The sequence below is a fragment of the Triturus cristatus genome, chromosome 12 (genome assembly GCF_964204655.1).
Source record: "Triturus cristatus chromosome 12, aTriCri1.1, whole genome shotgun sequence".
In the NCBI taxonomy this organism is placed as follows: domain Eukaryota; kingdom Metazoa; phylum Chordata; class Amphibia; order Caudata; family Salamandridae; genus Triturus; species Triturus cristatus.
In genome coordinates this window covers 321,159,406-321,184,384 of record NC_140595.1, presented here as the reverse complement: position 1 = coordinate 321,184,384, position 24,979 = coordinate 321,159,406, and positions in this window count along the sequence as shown.

Genomic DNA, 24,979 nt, shown 5'->3' with positions numbered 1-24,979 from the left:
GAGTCCCTTGCTCACTTTGCCACTGGATTCAAGCAAGCCTGGCTGAAGACGGCTGAAATGCCAGAAACCAGTCCTAGGAAGCTTGTTTCCGGTCCAGGGAAGGCATGGCTTGGCAGTTCGGGCTGGACTGTTCCCATGAGGCACAGGGTCAGACTGATTTGCATATGGCCATGTCTGAACTGGGGTGGCAGAGTGGGCTAAAGAACGGTGATGGATCAAACCCAGATCTGTTGACTGGATGTGAGTGTTTGATTGGTTCTGATGCTCCGTCCATCACCACCCCCTTTTGTACCGCTTTGTTCGCCATAAGTTGGCAGGGTATGCTCAGACGTGAGTCCCTTGCTCACTTTGCCACTGGATTCAAGCAAGCCTGGCTGAAGACGGCTGAAATGCCAGAAACCGGTCCTAGGAAGCTTGTTTCCGGTCCAGGGAAGGCATGGCTTGGCAGTTCGGGCTGGACTGTTCCCATGAGGCACAGGGTCAGACTGATTTGCATATGGCCATGTCTGAACTGGGGTGGCAGAGTGGGCTAAAGAACGGTGATGGATCAAACCCAGATCTGTTGACTGGATGTGAGTGTTTGATTGGTTCTGATGCTCCGTCCATCACCACCCCCTTTTGTACCGCTTTGTTCGCCATAAGTTGGCAGGGTATGCTCAGACGTGAGTCCCTTGCTCACTTTGCCACTGGATTCAAGCAAGCCTGGCTGAAGACGGCTGAAATGCCAGAAACCGGTCCTAGGAAGCTTGTTTCCGGTCCAGGGAAGGCATGGCTTGGCAGTTCGGGCTGGACTGTTCCCATGAGGCACAGGGTCAGACTGATTTGCATATGGCCATGTCTGAACTGGGGTGGCAGAGTGGGCTAAAGAACGGTGATGGATCAAACCCAGATCTGTTGACTGGATGTGAGTGTTTGATTGGTTCTGATGCTCCGTCCATCACCACCCCCTTTTGTACCGCTTTGTTCGCCATAAGTTGGCAGGGTATGCTCAGACGTGAGTCCCTTGCTCACTTTGCCACTGGATTCAAGCAAGCCTGGCTGAAGACGGCTGAAATGCCAGAAACCGGTCCTAGGAAGCTTGTTTCCGATCCAGGGAAGGCATGGCTTGGCAGTTCGGGCTGGACTGTTCCCATGAGGCACAGGGTCAGACTGATTTGCATATGGCCATGTCTGAACTGGGGTGGCAGAGTGGGCTAAAGAACGGTGATGGATCAAACCCAGATCTGTTGACTGGATGTGAGTGTTTGATTGGTTCTGATGCTCCGTCCATCACCACCCCCTTTTGTACCGCTTTGTTCGCCATAAGTTGGCAGGGTATGCTCAGACGTGAGTCCCTTGCTCACTTTGCCACTGGATTCAAGCAAGCCTGGCTGAAGACTGCTGAAATGCCAGAAACCGGTCCTAGGAAGCTTGTTTCCGGTCCAGGGAAGGCATGGCTTGGCAGTTCGGGCTGGACTGTTCCCATGAGGCACAGGGTCAGACTGATTTGCATATGGCCATGTCTGAACTGGGGTGGCAGAGTGGGCTAAAGAACGGTGATGGATCAAACCCAGATCTGTTGACTGGATGTGAGTGTTTGATTGGTTCTGATGCTCCGTCCATCACCACCCCCTTTTGTACCGCTTTGTTCGCCATAAGTTGGCAGGGTATGCTCAGACGTGAGTCCCTTGCTCACTTTGCCACTGGATTCAAGCAAGCCTGGCTGAAGACGGCTGAAATGCCAGAAACCGGTCCTAGGAAGCTTGTTTCCGGTCCAGGGAAGGCAAGGCTTGGCAGTTCAGGCTGGACTGTTCCCATGAGGCACAGGGTCAGACTGATTTGCATATGGCCATGTCTGAACTGGGGTGGCAGAGTGGGCTAAAGAACGGTGATGGATCAAACCCAGATCGGTTGACTGGATGTGAGTGTTTGATTGGTTCTGATGCTCCGTCCATCACCACCCCCTTTTGTACCGCTTTGTTCGCCATAAGTTGGCAGGGTATGCTCAGACGTAAGTCCCTTGCTCACTTTGCCACTGGATTCAAGCAAGCCTGGCTGAAGACGGCTGAAATGCCAGAAACCGGTCCTAGGAAACTTGTTTCCGGTCCAGGGAAGGCATGGCTTGGCAGTTCGGGCTGGACTGTTCCCATGAGGCACAGGGTCAGACTGATTTGCACATGGCCATGTCTGAACTGGGGTGGGAGAGTGGGCTAAAGAACGGTGATGGATCAAACCCAGATCTGTTGACTGGATGTGAGTGTTTGATTGGTTCTGATGCTCCGTCCATCACCAACCCCTTTTGTACCGCTTTGTTCGCCATAAGTTGGCAGGGTATGCTCAGACGTGAGTCCCTTGCTCACTTTGCCACTGGATTCAAGCAAGCCTGGCTGAAGACGGCTGAAATGCCAGAAACCAGTCCTAGGAAGCTTGTTTCCGGTCCAGGGAAGGCATGGCTTGGCAGTTTGGGCTGGACTGTTCCCATGAGGCACAGGGTCAGACTGATTTGCATATGGCCATGTCTGAACTGGGGTGGCAGAGTGGGCTAAAGAACGGTGATGGATCAAACCCAGATCTGTTGACTGGATGTGAGTGTTTGATTGGTTCTGATGCTCCGTCCATCACCACCCCCTTTTGTACCGCTTTGTTCGCCATAAGTTGGCAGGGTATGCTCAGACGTGAGTCCCTTGCTCACTTTGCCACTGGATTCAAGCAAGCCTGGCTGAAGACGGCTGAAATGCCAGAAACCAGTCCTAGGAAGCTTGTTTCCGGTCCAGGGAAGGCATGGCTTGGCAGTTCGGGCTGGACTGTTCCCATGAGGCACAGGGTCAGACTGATTTGCATATGGCCATGTCTGAACTGGGGTGGCAGAGTGGGCTAAAGAACGGTGATGGATCAAACCCAGATCTGTTGACTGGATGTGAGTGTTTGATTGGTTCTGATGCTCCGTCCATCACCACCCCCTTTTGTACTGCTTTGTTCGCCATAAGTTGGCAGGGTATGCTCAGACGTGAGTCCCTTGCTCACTTTGCCACTGGATTCAAGCAAGCCTGGCTGAAGATGGCTGAAATGCCAGAAACCGGTCCTAGGAAGCTTGTTTCCGGTCCAGGGAAGGCATGGCTTGGCAGTTCGGGCTGGACTGTTCCCATGAGGCACAGGGTCAGACTGATTTGCATATGGCCATGTCTGAACTGGGGTGGCAGAGTGGGCTAAAGAACGGTGATGGATCAAACCCAGATCTGTTGACTGGATGTGAGTGTTTGATTGGTTCTGATGCTCCGTCCATCACCACCCCCTTTTGTACCGCTTTGTTCACCATAAGTTGGCAGGGTATGCTCAGACGTGAGTCCCTTGCTCACTTTGCCACTGGATTCAAGCAAGCCTGGCTGAAGACAGCTGAAATGCCAGAAATAGGTCCTAGGAAGCTTGTTTCCGGTCCAGGGAAGCCATGGCTTGGCAGTTCGGGCTGGACTGTTCCCATGAGGCACAGGGTCAGACTGATTTGCATATGGCCATGTCTGAACTGGGGTGGCAGAGTGGGCTAAAGAACGGTGATGGATCAAACCCAGATCTGTTGACTGGATGTGAGTGTTTGATTGGTTCTGATGCTCCGTCCATCACCACCCCCTTTTGTACCGCTTTGTTCGCCATAAGTTGGCAGGGTATGCTCAGACGTGAGTCCCTTGCTCACTTTGCCACTGGATTCAAGCAAGCCTGGCTGAAGACTGCTGAAATGCCAGAAACCGGTCCTAGGAAGCTTGTTTCCGGTCCAGGGAAGGCATGGCTTGGCAGTTCGGGCTGGACTGTTCCCATGAGGCACAGGGTCAGACTGATTTGCATATGGCCATGTCTGAACTGGGGTGGCAGAGTGGGCTAAAGAACGGTGATGGATCAAACCCAGATCTGTTGACTGGATGTGAGTGTTTGATTGGTTCTGATGCTCCGTCCATCACCACCCCCTTTTGTACCGCTTTGTTCGCCATAAGTTGGCAGGGTATGCTCAGACGTGAGTCCCTTGCTCACTTTGCCACTGGATTCAAGCAAGCCTGGCTGAAGACGGCTGAAATGCCAGAAACCGGTCCTAGGAAGCTTGTTTCCGGTCCAGGGAAGGCAAGGCTTGGCAGTTCAGGCTGGACTGTTCCCATGAGGCACAGGGTCAGACTGATTTGCATATGGCCATGTCTGAACTGGGGTGGCAGAGTGGGCTAAAGAACGGTGATGGATCAAACCCAGATCGGTTGACTGGATGTGAGTGTTTGATTGGTTCTGATGCTCCGTCCATCACCACCCCCTTTTTTACCGCTTTGTTCGCCATAAGTTGGCAGGGTATGCTCAGACGTAAGTCCCTTGCTCACTTTGCCACTGGATTCAAGCAAGCCTGGCTGAAGACGGCTGAAATGCCAGAAACCGGTCCTAGGAAACTTGTTTCCGGTCCAGGGAAGGCATGGCTTGGCAGTTCGGGCTGGACTGTTCCCATGAGGCACAGGGTCAGACTGATTTGCACATGGCCATGTCTGAACTGGGGTGGGAGAGTGGGCTAAAGAACGGTGATGGATCAAACCCAGATCTGTTGACTGGATGTGAGTGTTTGATTGGTTCTGATGCTCCGTCCATCACCACCCCCTTTTGTACCGCTTTGTTCGCCATAAGTTGGCAGGGTATGCTCAGACGTGAGTCCCTTGCTCACTTTGCCACTGGATTCAAGCAAGCCTGGCTGAAGACGGCTGAAATGCCAGAAACCAGTCCTAGGAAGCTTGTTTCCGGTCCAGGGAAGGCATGGCTTGGCAGTTTGGGCTGGACTGTTCCCATGAGGCACAGGGTCAGACTGATTTGCATATGGCCATGTCTGAACTGGGGTGGCAGAGTGGGCTAAAGAACGGTGATGGATCAAACCCAGATCTGTTGACTGGATGTGAGTGTTTGATTGGTTCTGATGCTCCGTCCATCACCACCCCCTTTTGTACCGCTTTGTTCACCATAAGTTGGCAGGGTATGCTCAGACGTGAGTCCCTTGCTCACTTTGCCACTGGATTCAAGCAAGCCTGGCTGAAGACAGCTGAAATGCCAGAAATAGGTCCTAGGAAGCTTGTTTCCGGTCCAGGGAAGCCATGGCTTGGCAGTTCGGGCTGGACTGTTCCCATGAGGCACAGGGTCAGACTGATTTGCATATGGCCATGTCTGAACTGGGGTGGCAGAGTGGGCTAAAGAACGGTGATGGATCAAACCCAGATCTGTTGACTGGATGTGAGTGTTTGATTGGTTCTGATGCTCCGTCCATCACCACCCCCTTTTGTACCGCTTTGTTCGCCATAAGTTGGCAGGGTATGCTCAGACGTGAGTCCCTTGCTCACTTTGCCACTGGATTCAAGCAAGCCTGGCTAAAGACGGCTGAAATGCCAGAAACCGGTCCTAGGAAGCTTGTTTCTGGTCCAGGGAAGGCATGGCTTGGCAGTTCGGGCTGGACTGTTCCCATGAGGCACAGGGTCAGACTGATTTGCATATGGCCATGTCTGAACTGGGGTGGCAGAGTGGGCTAAAGAACGGTGATGGATCAAACCCAGATCTGTTGACTGGATGTGAGTGTTTGATTGGTTCTGATGCTCCGTCCATCACCACCCCCTTTTGTACCGCTTTGTTCACCATAAGTTGGCAGGGTATGCTCAGACGTGAGTCCCTTGCTCACTTTGCCACTGGATTCAAGCAAGCCTGGCTGAAGACAGCTGAAATGCCAGAAATAGGTCCTAGGAAGCTTGTTTCCGGTCCAGGGAAGCCATGGCTTGGCAGTTCGGGCTGGACTGTTCCCATGAGGCACAGGGTCAGACTGATTTGCATATGGCCATGTCTGAACTGGGGTGGCAGAGTGGGCTAAAGAACGGTGATGGATCAAACCCAGATCTGTTGACTGGATGTGAGTGTTTGATTGGTTCTGATGCTCCGTCCATCACCACCCCCTTTTGTACCGCTTTGTTCGCCATAAGTTGGCAGGGTATGCTCAGACGTGAGTCCCTTGCTCACTTTGCCACTGGATTCAAGCAAGCCTGGCTAAAGACGGCTGAAATGCCAGAAACCGGTCCTAGGAAGCTTGTTTCTGGTCCAGGGAAGGCATGGCTTGGCAGTTCGGGCTGGACTGTTCCCATGAGGCACAGGGTCAGACTGATTTGCATATGGCCATGTCTGAACTGGGGTGGCAGAGTGGGCTAAAGAACGGTGATGGATCAAACCCAGATCTGTTGACTGGATGTGAGTGTTTGATTGGTTCTGATGCTCCGTCCATCACCACCCCCTTTTGTACCGCTTTGTTCGCCATAAGTTGGCAGGGTATGCTCAGACGTGAGTCCCTTTCTCACTTTGCCACTGGATTCAAGCAAGCCTGGCTGAAGACGGCTGAAATGCCAGAAACCGGTCCTAGGAAGCTTGTTTCCGGTCCAGGGAAGGCATGGCTTGGCAGTTCGGGCTGGACTGTTCCCATGAGGCACAGGGTCAGACTGATTTGCATATGGCCATGTCTGAACTGGGGTGGCAGAGTGGGCTAAAGAACGGTGATGGATCAAACCCAGATCTGTTGACTGGATGTGAGTATTTGATTGGTTCTGATGCTCCGTCCATCACCACCCCCTTTTGTACCGCTTTGTTCGCCATAAGTTGGCAGGGTATGCTCAGACGTGAGTCCCTTGCTCACTTTGCCACTGGATTCAAGCAAGCCTGGCTGAAGACGGCTGAAATGCCAGAAACCGGTCCTAGGAAGCTTGTTTCCGGTCCAGGGAAGGCATGGCTTGGCAGTTCGGGCTGGACTGTTCCCATGAGGCACAGGGTCAGACTGATTTGCATATGGCCATGTCTGAACTGGGGTGGCAGAGTGGGCTAAAGAACGGTGATGGATCAAACCCAGATCTGTTGACTGGATGTGAGTGTTTGATTGGTTCTGATGCTCCGTCCATCACCACCCCCTTTTGTACCGCTTTGTTCGCCATAAGTTGGCAGGGTATGCTCAGACGTGAGTCCCTTGCTCACTTTGCCACTGGGTTCAAGCAAGCCTGGCTGAAGACGGCTGAAATGCCAGAAACCGGTCCTAGGAAGCTTGTTTCCGGTCCAGGGAGGGCATGGCTTGGCAGTTCGGGCTGGACTGTTCCCATGAGGCACAGGGTCAGACTGATTTGCATATGGCCATGTCTGAACTGGGGTGGCAGAGTGGGCTCAAGAACGGTGATGGATCAAACCCAGATCTGTTGACTGGATGTGAGTGTTTGATTAGTTCTGATGCTCCGTCCATCACCACCCCCTTTTGTACCGCTTTGTTCGCCATAAGTTGGCAGGGTATGCTCAGACGTGAGTCCCTTGCTCACTTTGCCACTGGATTCAAGCAAGCCTGGCTGAAGACGGTTGAAATGCCAGAAACCGGTCCTAGGAAGCTTGTTTCCGGTCCAGGGAAGGCATGGCTTGGCAGTTTGGGCTGGACTGTTACCATGAGGCACAGGGTCAGACTGATTTGCATATGGCCATGTCTGAACTGGGGTGGCAGAGTGGGCTAAAGAACGGTGATGGATCAAACCCAGATCTGTTGACTGGATGTGAGTGTTTGCTTGGTTCTGATGCTCCGTCCATCACCACCCCCTTTTGTACCGTTTTGTTCGTCATAAGTTGGCAGGGTATGCTCAGACGTGAGTCCCTTGCTCACTTTGCCACTGGATTCAAGCAAGCCTGGCTGAAGACTGCTGAAATGCCAGAAACCGGTCCTAGGAAGCTTGTTTCCGGTCCAGGGAAGGCATGGCTTGGCAGTTTGGGCTGGACTGTTCCCATGAGGCACAGGGTCAGACTGATTTGCATATGGCCATGTCTGAACTGGGGTGGCAGAGTGGCCTAAAGAACGGTGATGGATCAAACCCAGATCTGTTGACTGGATGTGAGTGTTTGATTGGTTCTGATGCTCCATCCATCACCACCCCCTTTTGTACCGCTTTGTTCGCCATAAGTTGGCAGGGTATCCTCAGACGTGAGTCCCTTGCTCACTTTGCCACTGGATTCAAGCAAGCCTGGCTGAAGACGGCTGAAATGCCAGAAACCGGTCCTAGGAAGCTTGTTTCCGGTCCAGGGAAGGCATGGCTTGGCAGTTCGGGCTGGACTGTCACCATGAGGCACAGGGTCAGACTGATTTGCATATGGCCATGTCTGAACTGGGGTGGCAGAGTGGGCTAAAGAACGGTGATGGATCAAACCCAGATCTGTTGACTGGATGTGAGTGTTTGATTGGTTCTGATGCTCCGTCCATCACCACCCCCTTTTGTACCGCTTTGTTCGCCATAAGTTGGCAGGGTATGCTCAGACGTGAGTCCCTTGCTCACTTTGCCACTGGATTCAAGCAAGCCTGGCTGAAGACGGCTGAAATGCCAGAAACCGGTCCTAGGAAGCTTGTTTCCGGTCCAGGGAAGGCATGGCTTGGCAGTTCGGGCTGGACTGTTCCCATGAGGCACAGGGTCAGACTGATTTGCATATGGCCATGTCTGAACTGGGGTGGCAGAGTGGGCTAAAGAACGGTGATGGATCAAACCCAGATCTGTTGACTGGATGTGAGTGTTTGATTGGTTCTGATGCTCCGTCCATCACCACCCCCTTTTGTACCGCTTTGTTCGCCATAAATTGGCAGGGTATGCTCAGACGTGAGTCCCTTGCTCACTTTGCCACTGGATTCAAGCAAGCCTGGCTGAAGACGGTTGAAATGCCAGAAACCGGTCCTAGGAAGCTTGTTTCCGGTCCAGGGAAGGCATGGCTTGGCAGTTTGGGCTGGACTGTTCCCATGAGGCACAGGGTCAGACTGATTTGCATATGGCCATGTCTGAACTGGGGTGGCAGAGTGGGCTAAAGAACGGTGATGGATCAAACCCAGATCTGTTGACTGGATGTGAGTGTTTGCTTGGTTCTGATGCTCCGTCCATCACCACCCCCTTTTGTACCGTTTTGTTCGTCATAAGTTGGCAGGGTATGCTCAGACGTGAGTCCCTTGCTCACTTTGCCACTGGATTCAAGCAAGCCTGGCTGAAGACTGCTGAAATGCCAGAAACTGGTCCTAGGAAGCTTGTTTCCGGTCCAGGGAAGGCATGGCTTGGCAGTTCGGGCTGGACTGTTCCCATGAGGCACAGGGTCAGACTGATTTGCATATGGCCATGTCTGAACTGGGGTGGCAGAGTGGGCTAAAGAACGGTGATGGATCAAACCCAGATCTGTTGACTGGATGTGAGTGTTTGATTGGTTCTGATGCTCCGTCCATCACCACCCCCTTTTGTACCGCTTTGTTCGCCATAAGTTGGCAGGGTATGCTCAGACGTGAGTCCGTTGCTCACTTTGCCACTGGATTCAAGCAAGCCTGGCTGAAGACGGCTGTAATGCCAAAAACCGGTCCTAGGAAGCTTGTTTCCGGTCCAGGGAAGGCATGGCTTGGCAGTTCGGGCTGGACTGTTCCCATGAGGCACAGGGTCAGACTGATTTGCATATGGCCATGTCTGAACTGGGGTGGCAGAGTGGGCTAAAGAACGGTGATGGATCAAACCCAGATCTGTTGACTGGATGTGAGTGTTTGATTGGTTCTGATGCTCCGTCCATCACCACCCCCTTTTGTACCGCTGTGGTCGCCATAAGTTGGCAGAGTATGCTCAGACGTGAGTCCCTTGCTCACTTTGCCACTGGATTCAAGCAAGCCTGGCTGAAGACGGCTGAAATGCCAGAAACCGGTCCTAGGAAGCTTGTTTCCGGTCCAGGGAAGGCATGGCTTGGCAGTTCGGGCTGGACTGTTCCCATGAGGCCCAGGGTCAGACTGATTTGCATATGGCCATTTCTGAACTGGGGTGGCAGAGTGGGCTAAAGAACGGTGATGGATCAAACCCAGATCTGTTGACTGGATGTGAGTGTTTGATTGGTTCTGATGCTCCGTCCATCACCACCCCCTTTTGTACCGCTTTGTTCGCCATAAGTTGGCAGGGTATGCTCAGACGTGAGTCCCTTGCTCACTTTGCCACTGGATTCAAGCAAGCCTGGCTGAAGGCGGCTGAAATGCCAGAAACCGGTCCTAGGAAGCTTGTTTCCGGTCCGGGGAAGGCATGGCTTGGCAGTTCGGGCTAGACTGTTCCCATGAGGCACAGGGTCAGACTGATTTGCATATGGCCATGTCTGAACTGGGGTGGCAGAGTGGGCTAAAGAACGGTGATGGATCAAACCCAGATCTGTTGACTGGATGTGAGTGTTTGATTGGTTCTGATGCTCCGTCCATCACCACCCCCTTTTGTACCGCTTTGTTCGCCATAAGTTGGCAGGGTATGCTCAGACGTGAGTCCCTTGCTCACTTTGCCACTGGATTCAAGCAAGCCTGGCTGAAGACGGCTGAAATGCCAGAAACCGGTTCTAGGAAGCTTGTTTCCGGTCCAGGGAAGGCATGGCTTGGCAGTTCGGGCTGGACTGTTCCCATGAGGCACAGGGTCAGACTGATTTGCATATGGCCATGTCTGAACTGGGGTGGCAGAGTGGGCTAAAGAACGGTGATGGATCAAACCCAGATCTGTTGACTGGATGTGAGTGTTTGATTGGTTCTGATGCTCCGTCCATCACCACCCCCTTTTGTACCGCGAAGAAATGTACGAACATCACGCTGAATACGAGGTACAGACATATTAAAAATGGTAGTCACACGCTCAGGGGTTAGTCTCCTCCCCTCTTTCAACAGTAGATGACCGAGATAGGTCACCTCCTGTCGACAATATTGAAATTTAGAAAGGGATACTTTATTGCCTCACCTTCCTGCAATAACTCCGGGCACTCATTCCGCCAATGCCCCTCCAGCTTGCAATATGCACATTGGTTTAGCCCAATGGGTGCACTTGAAGTACCACCCCTGTTAGACCGGGGCAGCCGCTGGGCCGAACCCGAACCTCTTCCTCTTCCACTTCCCCTCGCAACTTGCTGCATCAATACCCTTGTTTTCAACTCCTTTGACTTTTTCTCCACATTCTCCTTTTCTTCATTCTCTCTATGCTCATAGTACTGTGCCATACTGCGTTTTACCGACGGGGGGAGGTGCTCCAAGTACTTTCTGAGGCCTGCAACCTAGTCGCAATCTCAGGAAGCAGGTTGTCTCCATATATCCACCAGTACCAACAGGCCAAAGAACAACTCAATATCAGCTAACGTCATCACAGTGGAAGAGGCCACCTACGTCAACTCTTTGTAGTACGTGGTCTGCTTTTTCCGAGGGTCCGGAAACTGACTTTTAAGGGATACTACCTCACTCCTCTTCCAAGGAGTATAGATCCACTGCTCCTGAAACTGAGCGTCAACTCGTGGCCTTATAACAGTGACGGTGGAGTTGCGCAGTCCTGGTATTTCAGGATGGTAAATGGGATGGACCTCCCTCATGGGGCACTTGGTCACCATCATCGGAACCTTTTGGAGCAATCTGCCCTGGTAACCCATCAATGTTGTTACATTGCTAAAAACCTCAGGGCAGATCTATATTGGAGATGCGCCACTTTTACGCCGCCGTTGCGTCACTTTTGTGACGCAGCGGCGGTGTAAACCCTGCGCCACGTTGCGCCATATTTACATCGTGACGCATCTATGGAGATGCGTCACGATGTAAAGCCCTGCGCCACGTAAAACCTGCGTCAGGTTTCACGTGGGCGTGTCGTTAGAGGGGGGAGCGTTCCGTCGCAGGAACGCCCCTGAAAAGTGACTCAGTCAAATCTATAAGATTTGACTGAGTCACTTCCCCAACGCTGATGCGCCAAAACTCTGCGCCTGCTTGAAGCAGGCGTAAGGCTTGACGCACCATGTTAGGGATAGGGTAGGTTGGAACAGTGCTGGAGTTGCGTCGCACTTGCGACGCAACTGAAGCACTGCGCCAACCTTACGCCATCGGATGCGTCACGCATCTGTTTATTCCTGCGCAATGATGCGCCGCATTGTAAATGCGGCGCATCATGTGTGGCGCAAGGGTAAACTTGCGTGACGCATCATTCCTGGCGCATCCTTGCTGATTTGCAGGGATGCGCCAGGAAACATAAATCTGCCCCCCCATTGGGAGCCATACCTGTAGCATATACCCTGTCCCATATGTCATAAATGATCTGCAGTGCCACACCCTGAAAACACTGCTCCCACAGTCCTATCAGCGTAGCCGACATATGCTTAAGAGCATACTGCTGTATGAATGGTTCATAATATTTCATCACGCTTCACACATCTTCCACACTATAGATCGCATTCCGGGCCCACTGAGCTGTTTGATTCGCCACCATTTGCTTTTCCTCATTACCTATAGCAGAACGCACCAACACTTTCTCCATACGGTCTCGTGCTGCCGCCCAATTCACTTCATATACCCACGTACAGGGGTCTCGCCATTCTGCAATGCTTGGGGTGTCATACTTGAGGGAGAAAGAGCAGACGAGGAAACAGGTATCATCATGAAAAGAGACAGTGTTGTAGGAGTGAAAGGGGGAGTAGCGGTAGATACAGATTCAGTAAACAGAACAGGAGAGCTAACGGCTCCCGCCCCTGTTACTGGCATGAGTAGAGAGGAAGCAGGCGGGGCTGGGGCTGAAGCAGTTTGGCTAGAGGCAAAAATACTAGGGAGAGCGGCACCAGGGGCCGGGGACTGAGATGTTGGCACCCTTGGGTATATCCGCTCAGGAGCATAAGGTGGAGGAGGGCAAGAATCCAATAGCTGTTCAACAAAACATCACCTTCCTCTCTAGTGACAGCTGTTCCCAAACAGTCCAAAGCCTTTTCAAAAGTAGACCAACTTTCCAGTTGGCCTGGTAAACTGTTCACAAACACTCTGTGTCTTTCAAAAGGGTCCGCAGACCCACCAAGTTCAAACCAAGACAGCACAAAGACCGTACCAAGACACAGCTCGTTGGCTCATGCCGTTCAAGCAAGGCAGTCCAAAAACTGCCCCAAGACAGTCCGGAGACTGTACCAAGACACAGCCCATAGGCTCGTGCCGTTTAATAATGGCACCATATTTCCAAGAATCAAATCACTCACCTGGTGCACACAGGTCGAGTCAAGTTATTCTCCACTGCCGACTCTTGGGACTAAACGGTCAACTCCAAGGTTTCACTTTCTCAGGACCCCAGCCAATGACCACTAGATGAGGAGTTGCTCGATCAGACGGGCGGGGCAGCTGCAAGAACGAAGGTCGATCATGTGGGGCACCCCGATCCGACCGACCGGATGCAACCCTGACCCTGCAGCCCGATTATAGTTGGGTCGGGTCACCTTGTGGGGTCCCTGTTTGGGCACCAACTGAAGGAAGTGGCCCTTAGGGACCACCTGGGTTACTTACAACCACCTGCTATGCCTTCCCAAGTAATGAAGAGTCGGTCAGACAGTAGAGAGTACAAACAAGCTTTTATTAGCAATACTCTGCAGAGGAGTCCAATCTGACCTGCACCCTAAGATGTCTGCTGAGGGACTGACCCCCCAACAGTCTGAAACACGTAATGATTTTTCCCAAGAGCCTCCAACCATGCCCACAGTGGAAAGTTATCGACCTGGGCCGAACGTGAACGAAGGAGGCACAGAAGGATGTTCTACCACCTGCCAGATGGGTACATGCTATCTGCAACTCAAGGTTACTGCGCTGGGTCTCTGCATCTCCTAATGTGGGAGCACAACTACACACTCGGGTAGGTATGTGAGGGCAGAATGGATTATTCATTAGTAAGTCGGGAAGCAGCCTTGAACAGAAGAGAAAATAATAACGAAATACAGTATTCTGCTGAGGCAAGCAATACGAATGATGAGGCCTAGTTCAGGCACAGCCTAAGCAGCCTAATACGGATTACGAAATACAAAATGGAGTCACACTCGCTAACTGAAACCTGCACATTACGGGGATAACTCAGTGGGTTGCATAACGTGAATACAAATGGTGTCTATTTAGCCACACACTGCTAACCTAAAATAGCATGAAACGAGTGTATAACAAGGATTGGGTTGTCAAACCTAACACTGTGTCATGGTTGGAGAAGGGGAAGAAAAGAATGTTTTGTCTGTGAAGGCTTAGTTGATTTCAAGCTGCTTGTGCTTTTGTGTTGATGTGAAATCTGAAGGGGAGGTGAGAACAAATTGAAGACAGCTCATTTTGAATAGGGTGTCAGTAGCCCAGAAGAATCACGGGGTCATGTAAAATGTGCCAGATATTTATATCTTTGTTTTCTTTATTTGGCAGCACACATTCTATTGTAGATTGGTTTAGCCTAAGGCCTTCTGCTGATGATACTTTGCAATCCATTTTGAGCTATAGGATTTTGATCATAAAAAGCGAAACGTGGTAATTACATTCCAGTTTTATAGGGTGAGTCACAAAAATAGAGTTGTTCTGGTGCATTATTAACTATACGGCACTGCCCACAATGTGAGCGGGATCATCCCACTGACATAATTTTAAAATATAGCACATAATGCAGATGTACTTAAAATGTTGATAACAAAATAAATCTACCCCAATGTATGCTAGGATCTCCAAGGTAAAGGTTTTGTTTGTGGTATGTAGTTTATTACCAAAATAAATTAAATTATAAAACATGGGCTGGAAATGACCATGTTTTGTGTGGTGTACTTCCAAATATTTTCTTTGATTGTTTTTTCTGGCTGTAGAATTCTGAGCACTCTACCCATGCTAACTAGTGGTAAAGACCATGTGCTCCTCCTTGCAACATGATGAATCTGGCATACCTCTAATTGGCATATTTACCTTACATTATAAGTCCCTAGAATAGGGTACAAAGTGTCATATAAACTGTCGGGTCATATAACTTAAATGTCACTAGTTGACTACGGCATCCATTTTGCCATCCCCTAAAGTGACAACGTAAATATGACTGCAGGCCTACCATGCAAATTCGACTTGCCAAAATAACTGCTTTTGAGAGGCCTACACCTTCCTTTTAAATATAAACAAGTCACACCTCTGTAGACCTTACTGCCCATAAGCCAGAGTCTATGGTATTTAAAAGCAGAACATGTAAACGTTTAATGTTAAACATGTCCTTACAACGAAAAGTCCCCAAAATCTATTTTCACTGTGGCAGGGTTGGCTGTCCCATTGAAAAGCATCGGGATACAATATAACATTTATTCATGGTATTTCCAGCTAGGAACAGCTACAAAGTTCATTTTTGGACTAGTTGAAATATTCAACAAACACCTTTGCTATCTGACCTGGGTTGTAATCTGCTGGTGGAGGAAGTACGATTTAGACCTGTGGCATTATGGCGCCGAATAAGGTCTACCCCGGAGCTCATACATTATGCAATGGCAATGAAGGATGTAGTAGAGGCAGACAAATCAAGTAAGGTTGTCTGGCTCCAAAGAGTTAAAATTATGCTGGTAGATATTGGCATGGTTATTTGTGGGAAGACCCGGTTGGCAATCAGTTTCCATCCAAAAATGAATTTAAGGAGGCATATTGGATGGTAGAGGCAGAGCATATACACTCCACAAAGACTAATTCATTGACTGGTCTATTTTTGGAATATAAGACTGCTCCCGAATATGAAAATTATTGGGATTTTATAACTATACCCAGAGATAGGAGATTATATTTTCAATTTAGGGTAGGCAGTCTTCCGGTTAACTTTTTTACCAGAAAATGGTCAACTAAGTGTAGTAGTAAATGCTTGCACTGCAAAGAGTATGACGAAACGGTACTACACATTTTATTTGTCTGCCCAATATATAAAATTCCCCGCAAAGTATTGTTAAAACAAATATGTTCCAAAATGGGAACAAGGTAGAGTGCTACAGCTCTGCGCACCCTTATGACCAACACTAACGAGTTAATTGTTATAGCTATCGCTAAATTTGTAAGTTGGTCTTGGAGAATTCGCGCAAACTACTCTAACAAACAGACCGCAGGGGCGAGAGCTAACGCCGAGGATGATCTATCCCCTGTTCGTGATCTAGTATGATTAAGCCCAGGGAAGTTATTCTTGATATATTATGAAGTTTGTGAAATGATAAAAAGGAATAGTCGATTTAATATATATATATATATCGGCATATACATGATATTTTTATTCATTGACCAATGTTCTTTTATTGATGATTTTAAATTCATTGTTTATTGTAATCTTGTATAGTGTTATCAATTCATGAATTGTTAATTTATTTTTTGGAACTGTTGATGACAAAAAAAAAAAAAAATTGCTTTTGGTATTATTGGTCACCGTATTTTACGGTAATTGGCTTTTATGCTTGATTTTATCGAAATAAAGCTGAAATTGAAATTGAAATATTAATTGCAAGCCCAATTCCCTGGTGAAGTTGAAGATGTAATAAATATTTTGGTAAAAGTGTTTTTAGAAAGTCTCCATTTTCCTAGCCTAAAGCCTCTAGATGCCCATTTGCACGAGCCCCAACTGTCACTTGGCTGCGGAATTGCCTCCTTGATGAGGTGCGAAGTTGCTCCTAGAGCAGAGAAAAAAGGCCTTGGGTTTTTACCTTGACAGGATGGCCTGTGGGCTGTGCCCAAGACCTTCATTAACTTCATGGAGGCCTACTCGGTCACAGGTAGATGTAGCTAACACCTGTATCTGCCCCCTTTTTTGTGCCCCCCAATCAGTCAGACACCAAACCTGGGAGGGTGGGAGCTGCCCCTGGAACTGGTTCAGAGTTACCACAGAAGAGGGGCTGCTCATTTCTATGCCTACACCTCTGGGGTGAGCACAGGAGCTCTTAAGGGGAAAAAAGGTTCCGCCATCTTAGTTTAAGATAGAGATGGCCCTGTGGGATTGTTTGCAGTAGGGCGCACAGGAGTGCTGCACAAGTGTATAGGGTTACCCTTGGGAAAATGTTCCCATCGGTTAGGGGGTGGCCAAGATTCCCCCCTACAGGCTGGCACCATGCATATATGTGGCATCCCCAGTACCCTCCTCAGAACACTTACTGGACCTGTGGAAGAACAGAAGAGGACTGGACCTGCAGTTTGGGACCTACTTGAGAAGATCCTTGAAGACTAGACCTGCTCTTCCTCTTGTATAGATGACAAAGAGGTAGACTCCAAGGGTCATAGGGCTCAAGCTACATGGACACAACATGCTAAAAGAGGCCTTTCTTCTGCAACTGCCCAGCTGACAAGTCCTCAAAGGGCCTGCCTTGGACTTGCTGCTGGCCTCTGCTAGAGTGAGTCTTGACCCCCAAGTGCTGTCCCCAATGTCCTGGACTCTCAGCTGGGTCAATTGTAGTCCTCCTAAGGTTTCCTGAAACCTGGGACTTAGAAACCTTTTAGCATCAAAGACCAACCGCAACCAATCTGACGAAGGTGTATTGCCACTGGGCCAAAGATGCAGGTTATTCCAGCTGAGAGCTTTTCCAGCAGCAAATCCGATCCAGCAGGACCTTGCAGAGAAAGTATCCTGCCTCATGAACCCATCTTCAGGTACAGCCCGCAGTCTTTCCCCGCTGGAAGAATCGAACCTCCAAAAAATGACTAAGTCCGAAGGCAAAAATTGTATTTTGGCGCAGGTGAGAAAATTATCTGTCCAGTGAGGGACCTTCTCTGGGCAAAAAAAAACAGATTTCTGTTGTTTTGAGGTTTTCCACCAAAAGTCAATGACTTCACCAGGACCTCATTCAGCAGCTATCCGACAATGTGGAGCCCTCTTTGGCTACAGTCTCCTGCCTTGCAATAGATCAGGGCAACAGAGTAAATCATTCCATCACCTGACAAAGTAACTGCCTGCCAAATTTAGAAATGTCCGCTGGCCCAACTGACATTTATAGCATTGGCATAAACTGTCAGAACAGTGGTTCCTGCCAATGCACTGTAATTTTGACGGAGGGCTCTGTCAACATGGAGGAGCTGTATGTCAAACTTACAACTAAAAGTTTATTTTCAAAAAGAAAATCCCAGCACAGGATTTTATTTTTGAAAACAAAAAAAAACATGCCCCACTAGCCATGAGAGTTTTTTCCCATGGCGAGGGGAGATTGAGCACTTTTCATTGCATCTCACCATTAGGTTTATCCTGATGGTGACAGGCATTGTAAAATAGCAGTGTTTCTGCCCATCTAAATTAGGTGGCCGAACATATAGCCAAAACTCTGACATTGGAACAGTCTGACGATGGCAGAAACTGAGTATTCTCTGCCATTGTCAAACTATGGTCTGTCGTAATCAAAATTGTGTGGGTGGACCATAATGTTGGCAGGGATTGAACTCTGTCGCCATTGTGACAAAGTTCTCTCTTTCCCAACATTTAAATGGATCACTAAGTTGGAAGGTAAAACATCTGACCAGGTTGAATATTGACAATAAGGAGTGGGCAAAGATTCTACTGGCCTTACGTTAGCTCTACCCACTGGACTGGTGCCCAGGCAAGCCAGTACATACATTGCACATTATAGGTTTTGTGGTGAGCTCCCCACAAAACTTATAATGTGCAGGTCGAATATTGGTTTCTGTGTATGACCCTTGCTTCATTGCAGCTGGCCTTATGTTGCTCCATAGTATTGGCCAAGTACAACCAGATGACCATAGTTACCGCTTAACGCTTTTTGGCAATATTTTTATATTTAAACTTTAATAAGTCACTCTCTGATCTTCCGTATAGGGTTTTTGTCGTTTTGGTGTCAATTGTATTTCTTAAAATATTAATTATTTTTCTAAATCGGTTTGGGAGTTTTCTTTTGCTGTGCTTTGACTTTGTTGCTGTTCTGGTTCTACATAATATGCTTTACACATTACCTCTAGTTAGGCATGTATGTTGTGTGCCATGGCTACCTGGGGGTTGAGCTCTGGCTAATTTAGGTGCTTAAATGGTCCCCACAGGTAGGAATTGTAGTCAATATTTTAGGTGTGTACTAGCCATCCTAACCTAATAGTCCAATTTCTTATATTTTTAGAATCCAAAGTGTCAAGCTATCGTTTGTAAGAAACGCCATTTTTAGAATAACCGAAAATATTAAACAAATGAGACCAAAAGATGATACAAAACTCCCAATAATTGATAAAAATAAGAGAGAACTAGAAGCCTGTACTAATAATGATAAACAGGACCCTGGTAGTCATTTTACTATTTCTAATGTAACTATAATAATCTGACATTGCATATGTGATAAAAGCCCACCAGCGAAAACATTACAAGCGGATAAGACAGTAGGGGAGATCTGAAGGTAAGAAAACAATCCAGTTGTGGAGAAAGTGGACAGTTAGTTAAAAATAAATTAGGTAAAGGTATAAAATAGTTGAAAAGGAAAGAAGAATGGCAAAGAAAAATATAGGTGAGCAGTAGGGTGGGATTGGGAAGGGATCACCACTAAACAAAGACATAAAGTAAAAAACAAATAACGATGGAGGGGGTGGAAAGTCCACGGAAGAGCAAAAGGAGAGGGGAAAACACGGAGTGCTCTGGAATCCTCCTCCGATAAGTAAGGAAGTAAAATATAGAAATGTGGCCATGGAGCAATAGGCGCGCAAGAGGGTGGTAGGAAGAAACATAAAGAACGATTTACGTCACCCTTTAAAAAAAAGGTTTCAAAATAGCAGCGTTCGCGGAATTGGATTCTATCATTTTCTTAATTCTATTTGTCTAGGAGATTTCAAGAAAACTGGTGTGGGTGGTATGGATTCTCAAAACTGGCATTCTTCATGTTTATTTTTCATAGTCATTGCTTCATTGTTTCTCTCACATTCATATTTGAAGTTATGGTGTTGTCTATAAGACAGGAGTACAGATCTCTAACTGAGCAATACATTGTGTGACAACATAGGAAGTTTTCAAGTGAAAGTTGCACTGACCTCACAGTATATCAAAATGAATATTCTCTTGTTTTTGTTTTGAAACTGAAAAAATGTTTTTGTGAATGGTCACAAGGCCTCCTTCTATTTAATTTGGTTTAGAATGGTGGCTAATTAGATTAGATGTTCAATGTATGCCAGTTACATCTACATACACTTAGGGCTTTATTTACAAGCCCCTTGCGCCACCCGTACAGCACTTTCCCATGTTAAAAATGATGCTAAAGTGGCGCAAGCAGTTTGTAAATAACCCCCTTAGTTCGTAGCTAAGGGCCTCTCTCAGAAGTGGGCAGTATCAGAACATCTACCAAAACTGGTGGAAGTCCTGTCTGCTGTTCCCCTTCCTCATCTGGAGGTTAAATTTATGAGGTTGTGTCAGTGCGGGTACTATATTTAGGGCAGATTAACTGATGCCAGTCAGGTCTTTGCTCTACCTTTTTATGACCATTTTGTCAATCATGGCATGGTCCAGAGGAGACAATTTTCCCTACATTCTGGGACAAAACTGGGAGAAAAGTTTATTTGTTCTCTTCTTTGGGGTGATAGCTCTCAAAATCTAGATTCCGAAACCGATAACTTGTGTTATTGGCTTGTGTTGCAGGAGGGATGAGAAGTCCTCACCCCAATCCAGATGCATCTACTGTACCAGAGACGCACCAGCCGATCACCGCAGCTGCATGAAGGAAAAGCGTGAGTAATGCCGTATGTGTTCGTTCTGTGGTTTTCACATATCTGTCTTTCATATTCTATAGAGACCGATGTCACCATGTCATCTAACAGATTACTGCCACTCTGGGGGTGAATCTAGTGTGCACAAAATAGAGGAACAAATATTCATTGGCCACTCTTATCAAGCAACCGCAGAGCCACCATTACCAATCTTTGATGTTTATTCTGGTACTGACCTTCAGTTCACTTATGCAGACGTCTGTACCATAACCTTTCAATGCGTCGTGGATTCCTGATAAGATGTCTTATTGCTTTTTCCTTATTTAGGCCTGTCAGAACCCCTTTCAGGTGGCCACAGCGCAAGCAGGGGTTACTGGGCTTAACTGTGGGGTTTGAGGCCTTTTACTCCTGATGTCCTGTGGCCGGATCTACTATGACATCTGAGCAACTGGGCCAAGTACCCCTTCAGCACTTGCATCTTAGGGTTACCATAGTCTGAGCCGCAAAAAGTTCCCTCAGAGGGACGGTGTAGGTACAAGGGCTTGAACACAGATTCACAACTCAAAATGTGCATAGCAGCAGCAATAGATCATGGTCTAGTCAAATACTCACTTTTATGGAAAGAGAGATGTATTTAATTTCTTCTGCTACCAACTCAAAGGAAAAATACAACATTCACAAACAACTGCACAGTCCTCTCGATGTCAGGGCTCTAGTGTTTCTTTAGGTGGTCCCCTGGGTCCCATTCTCTCCTAGCGATGGTGGTTATTCCCCATTAACTATAAGCAACATCCAGGGAAAGCCTGACTATCAGTCTGGGTCTCAAAAGTCAACTTTTACTCTACTTCTAAGTCAGTAGTGTTCCAGCATCGTAGTGCTAGCCAGCAAGCAAGTTCCCCCAGGGCTGAGTGACCTGAAATCAGTCTTAGCCACACCTGCAGGCTTGGAGTGTCCAGAACTCCAGAGTGCACCCCATTCACAGGCGCTTGGAGCGGGAGCACCTAAGTTAGGTGTGTTTTGCTTCAAAAGGCCCAGTGGGGCTGCACTCTGTCGGTGCAGATTTTCTCACACGTTACAAGTTACCAGATGTAATTTGTGGCTCCTCCTTGCAGGGGTAGTATCAATTGGTCTGCTGAGTGCGGGGTTGATGCAATGAGACAGAAGCAGGTCCCTACCCTTGATGGTGTTGATGCTCCCACTTCCGCCTCACTTCTCCAGCGGAGGTTGGTTATGGACCAGGTCACATGTCTTGTTGCTTCTGGTGACCCCCTCTGGCATAAAGGGGCATTGTACCATCCCTGTACATGAGCTTCGGCCTGCTCGACAGCATATTCTTTCTGGCATATGGAGTGGCGGTTCACCTCCAGTCAAGGGCTGCGCCCTTGCAGCATGGCAATCTTCACGTGGCGGCCCCGTCTGCTATACAGGGTTGCGGGTCTCACTATGCAGGGCTCTGGCCTGATTAGCACAGTGAAGCATATAGCTTAGTTCATGGCAGCCCATCTCTGACACAGGGCAATGACCCAATCAGTGCACAGTCGTTTCCTCACACTTCGCAAATGGAGCCCACTTGACAGGACTACCCACTGGACCTTGCTCCCTCCAATGCTCTCCTCTAGCTTAGGTCTTGGTAAGAAGCCAGGCGTTGGTGCTCCAGTCCAGGGCATTCTTCTTTTGCCCATCATTCCACCTTAGTTTGGACTCAGCCATATGCAAATCAGTATTTATCCAGTTCCAACAGGAATACATCAGCCCAAACTGCCAGCACAGGTTCTCCCTGAACCAAGACACACAAAACCCAATACAGGTTTCGCCCTGATCATGGCTCATCAGTCAAGTGTAGCTTGGTTTCGGTGGCACAATCAGCTTAGCACCCACATCTGAGCATGTCCTTTTTATTTAGAGCAGTACATCAGACACACAAATGGTGATGGGAGGAATGGATGCAAAACATCTAAACACTGGCAATCACTTGGGGTAGCATTCTAATCCACCATTTTTTTGCCAACCATGCCACCTCAGTTTGGATCCAGCCATATGCAAATCAGCCTTGTCCCTCCTCTAATAGGAACACTGCAGCCTGAACTGCCAGGCCAGGTCTTCCCTCAACCGGAACACAAGCAACCCAAGAGTGGTTTCTCTCTGATTAGTGGCTCGACAGTCAGTTGTGCCAGTGGAACAGAGAGCACAGGACCCTGGTCTAAGCATGCCCTTGCCACTTAGGGCAGTACATCTGACACACAAATGGTGGAGTTAGAAATACTTGCAATACCGCAAACTACTGGCAATCACTCAGGGTAGAAATCCAACCCATTGTTCTTTTGCCCACCATGCCATCTCAGTTTGGAGCCAGTCATATGCAAATCAGCTTTGACTCTGCTTCTGAAGTAACAGTCCAGCCCAAACTACAATGCCAGGTTCTCCCTATACTGAAACACAAGCAATCCAAAACCAGTTTTGCCGTGGTTGGGGCTTGTAAGTCGGTTGTAGCTTAGTTCCAGTGGCATGGTGAGTGAGGGGCCCTGGACTGGAAGTTTGGGCTGGACTGTTCTTGCCTGCAGAGTTTATCATTTATTGAAACCCAATTTGCAATGGAAAGTTGGATGAATCAAAATATGTTGTCCATGAGAGCCTCAAGTGTAAAATTAGGATAACATTTGTTGCATTTTATGCCAAATATAGCAGAGCTAGGAAGTGGACACATTTAAAAATTGAAAGAACATTGAAAGGTACCATATTATTAACTGAAAACTATTGCAGAACTTGTGGTAGACCATAGACCGGGTCACTATTAGAGATATTGAAAACAAACAAGTACATTCTGAACTGTCTTCAGTGAGTTTAATTGATAGTTTTGGAGCATTTGTATAATTCCCATAATGCAATTCGGCATATATCAATGCCCCAAACGCAAACTGACACTGGCCTAGAAAATGCAGATCAAGGATGAATGGAACGCTTTGAGTTGGAAAATGTTGCCTTTAACAACAACAGAAATACAGACATGTAATACTGTATTAGATTCTCACTCATACTGGTTGAGCACGCCTTAAAGTTTCAGGTAATGCTTGTAGAGTCACATAATTGTTCACAATATAGTGACAATCAAAATCATTATCCTCTGTTTTAAAGACAATTAGTTTGAAGCTCGTGGTTGCTACAGAATCCTCAAACAGATCTAAACTACTCAAGCCTTTCTACTGAACATCATTAAAAATCCTACTAAATTATAATCTACCAGTTATATGTAGTTCCTTCATTATTCACTGTATTCACCAAACCGCCCATGCCATTTTATTTGGCTTCATCATAGAGTTTCAGTGATAAGCTGTTGATCTGGTCTTTCTTGAACCTTTGGGTATCCATTGAAACTAGCTTCTGACGAGCAAAGAACAAATACAGACCTTTTTATCCAGCAAAGACTGAGTGAAACATAATTCTCTCTAGCACTGAACTGATACTGATATACAGCAAGTACAGCATGATAGTTCTACCTTGATCCACTTTACCAATGTAAAACACTTATGTGGTTACACATCCACCATAGAAAGCATAAATCAAACAAGGAATCCAGTGCTTATGATCGCACAATATTTATTTGTAAAAAAGTGGATAATTAGTTGGGGGAGTGTCCAGTAAAGGTTTCAGTAATTCAAACCTAAGTTCAACCCTTGGTAGCTATGGCACTGGGGAGAAAGACTACTTAAAAAATGTGTGAAGCATTTAGAAGTACCAAAAGAGTTAAAAGGCTGAAAACACAACACAATAAATATCTAATTCCAAAGTGAAATTTATGCACACCAGTGTGTACCATTAACAGAAGAAAGGTTGGTTGAGGAAGATGCCACGGACATGGTCTTTAGTAAAGCAAAAGAGTATGTTCAGATGGACTGGCCTCCTCTCAAGCATCTGTGAGGTGAACTGCATTCACTAGCACAAGTTGCCAATAAATTAGGTGTAGTGAACAATGTTTTATTCAGAAAAGTGTGTATCACCTGAGAAAGCAAGGGAACTAGTCATCAAGGACACATGGAAAGTCAGCGCTTGAAATGCTTTGCGAATGTATTTCTGGTGGCCAAATATGGACTGTGAGGTGGACCATTTTGTAAGAAATTAGGAGAAGTATTCTAATTGCAACATGAATCTTAGATGTGTCACACCTCTGATGCAACCTGTACAATGGCCTCATTCCCCGTGGCACATGCAGTATGCCATAGTAATTATGGATTACTTCAATAAATGGCCTGAAGTGATCTTTGTAGAGAGGGTAACGTCAAAGAAGACATATTCTGTGGAGAGGGTTACCCTGAATCCCTGAATCGATAGTCACAGATAATGGCATACAATTTGTCCCTTGAAATGAAGGATTTTTTTAAATCCCATGACATCATGCATATAAGAACAGCTATATATGATCCCTAGACCAATAGCCTTGTAGAAAGGTTTAATTGAAATATCGGTGCCCTTTTTCTACTTTCAAATACTTTTATACCTTGTCTAAGATGTATGCATTCTGACTAGTTCATGATGAACTACTAATTTCTT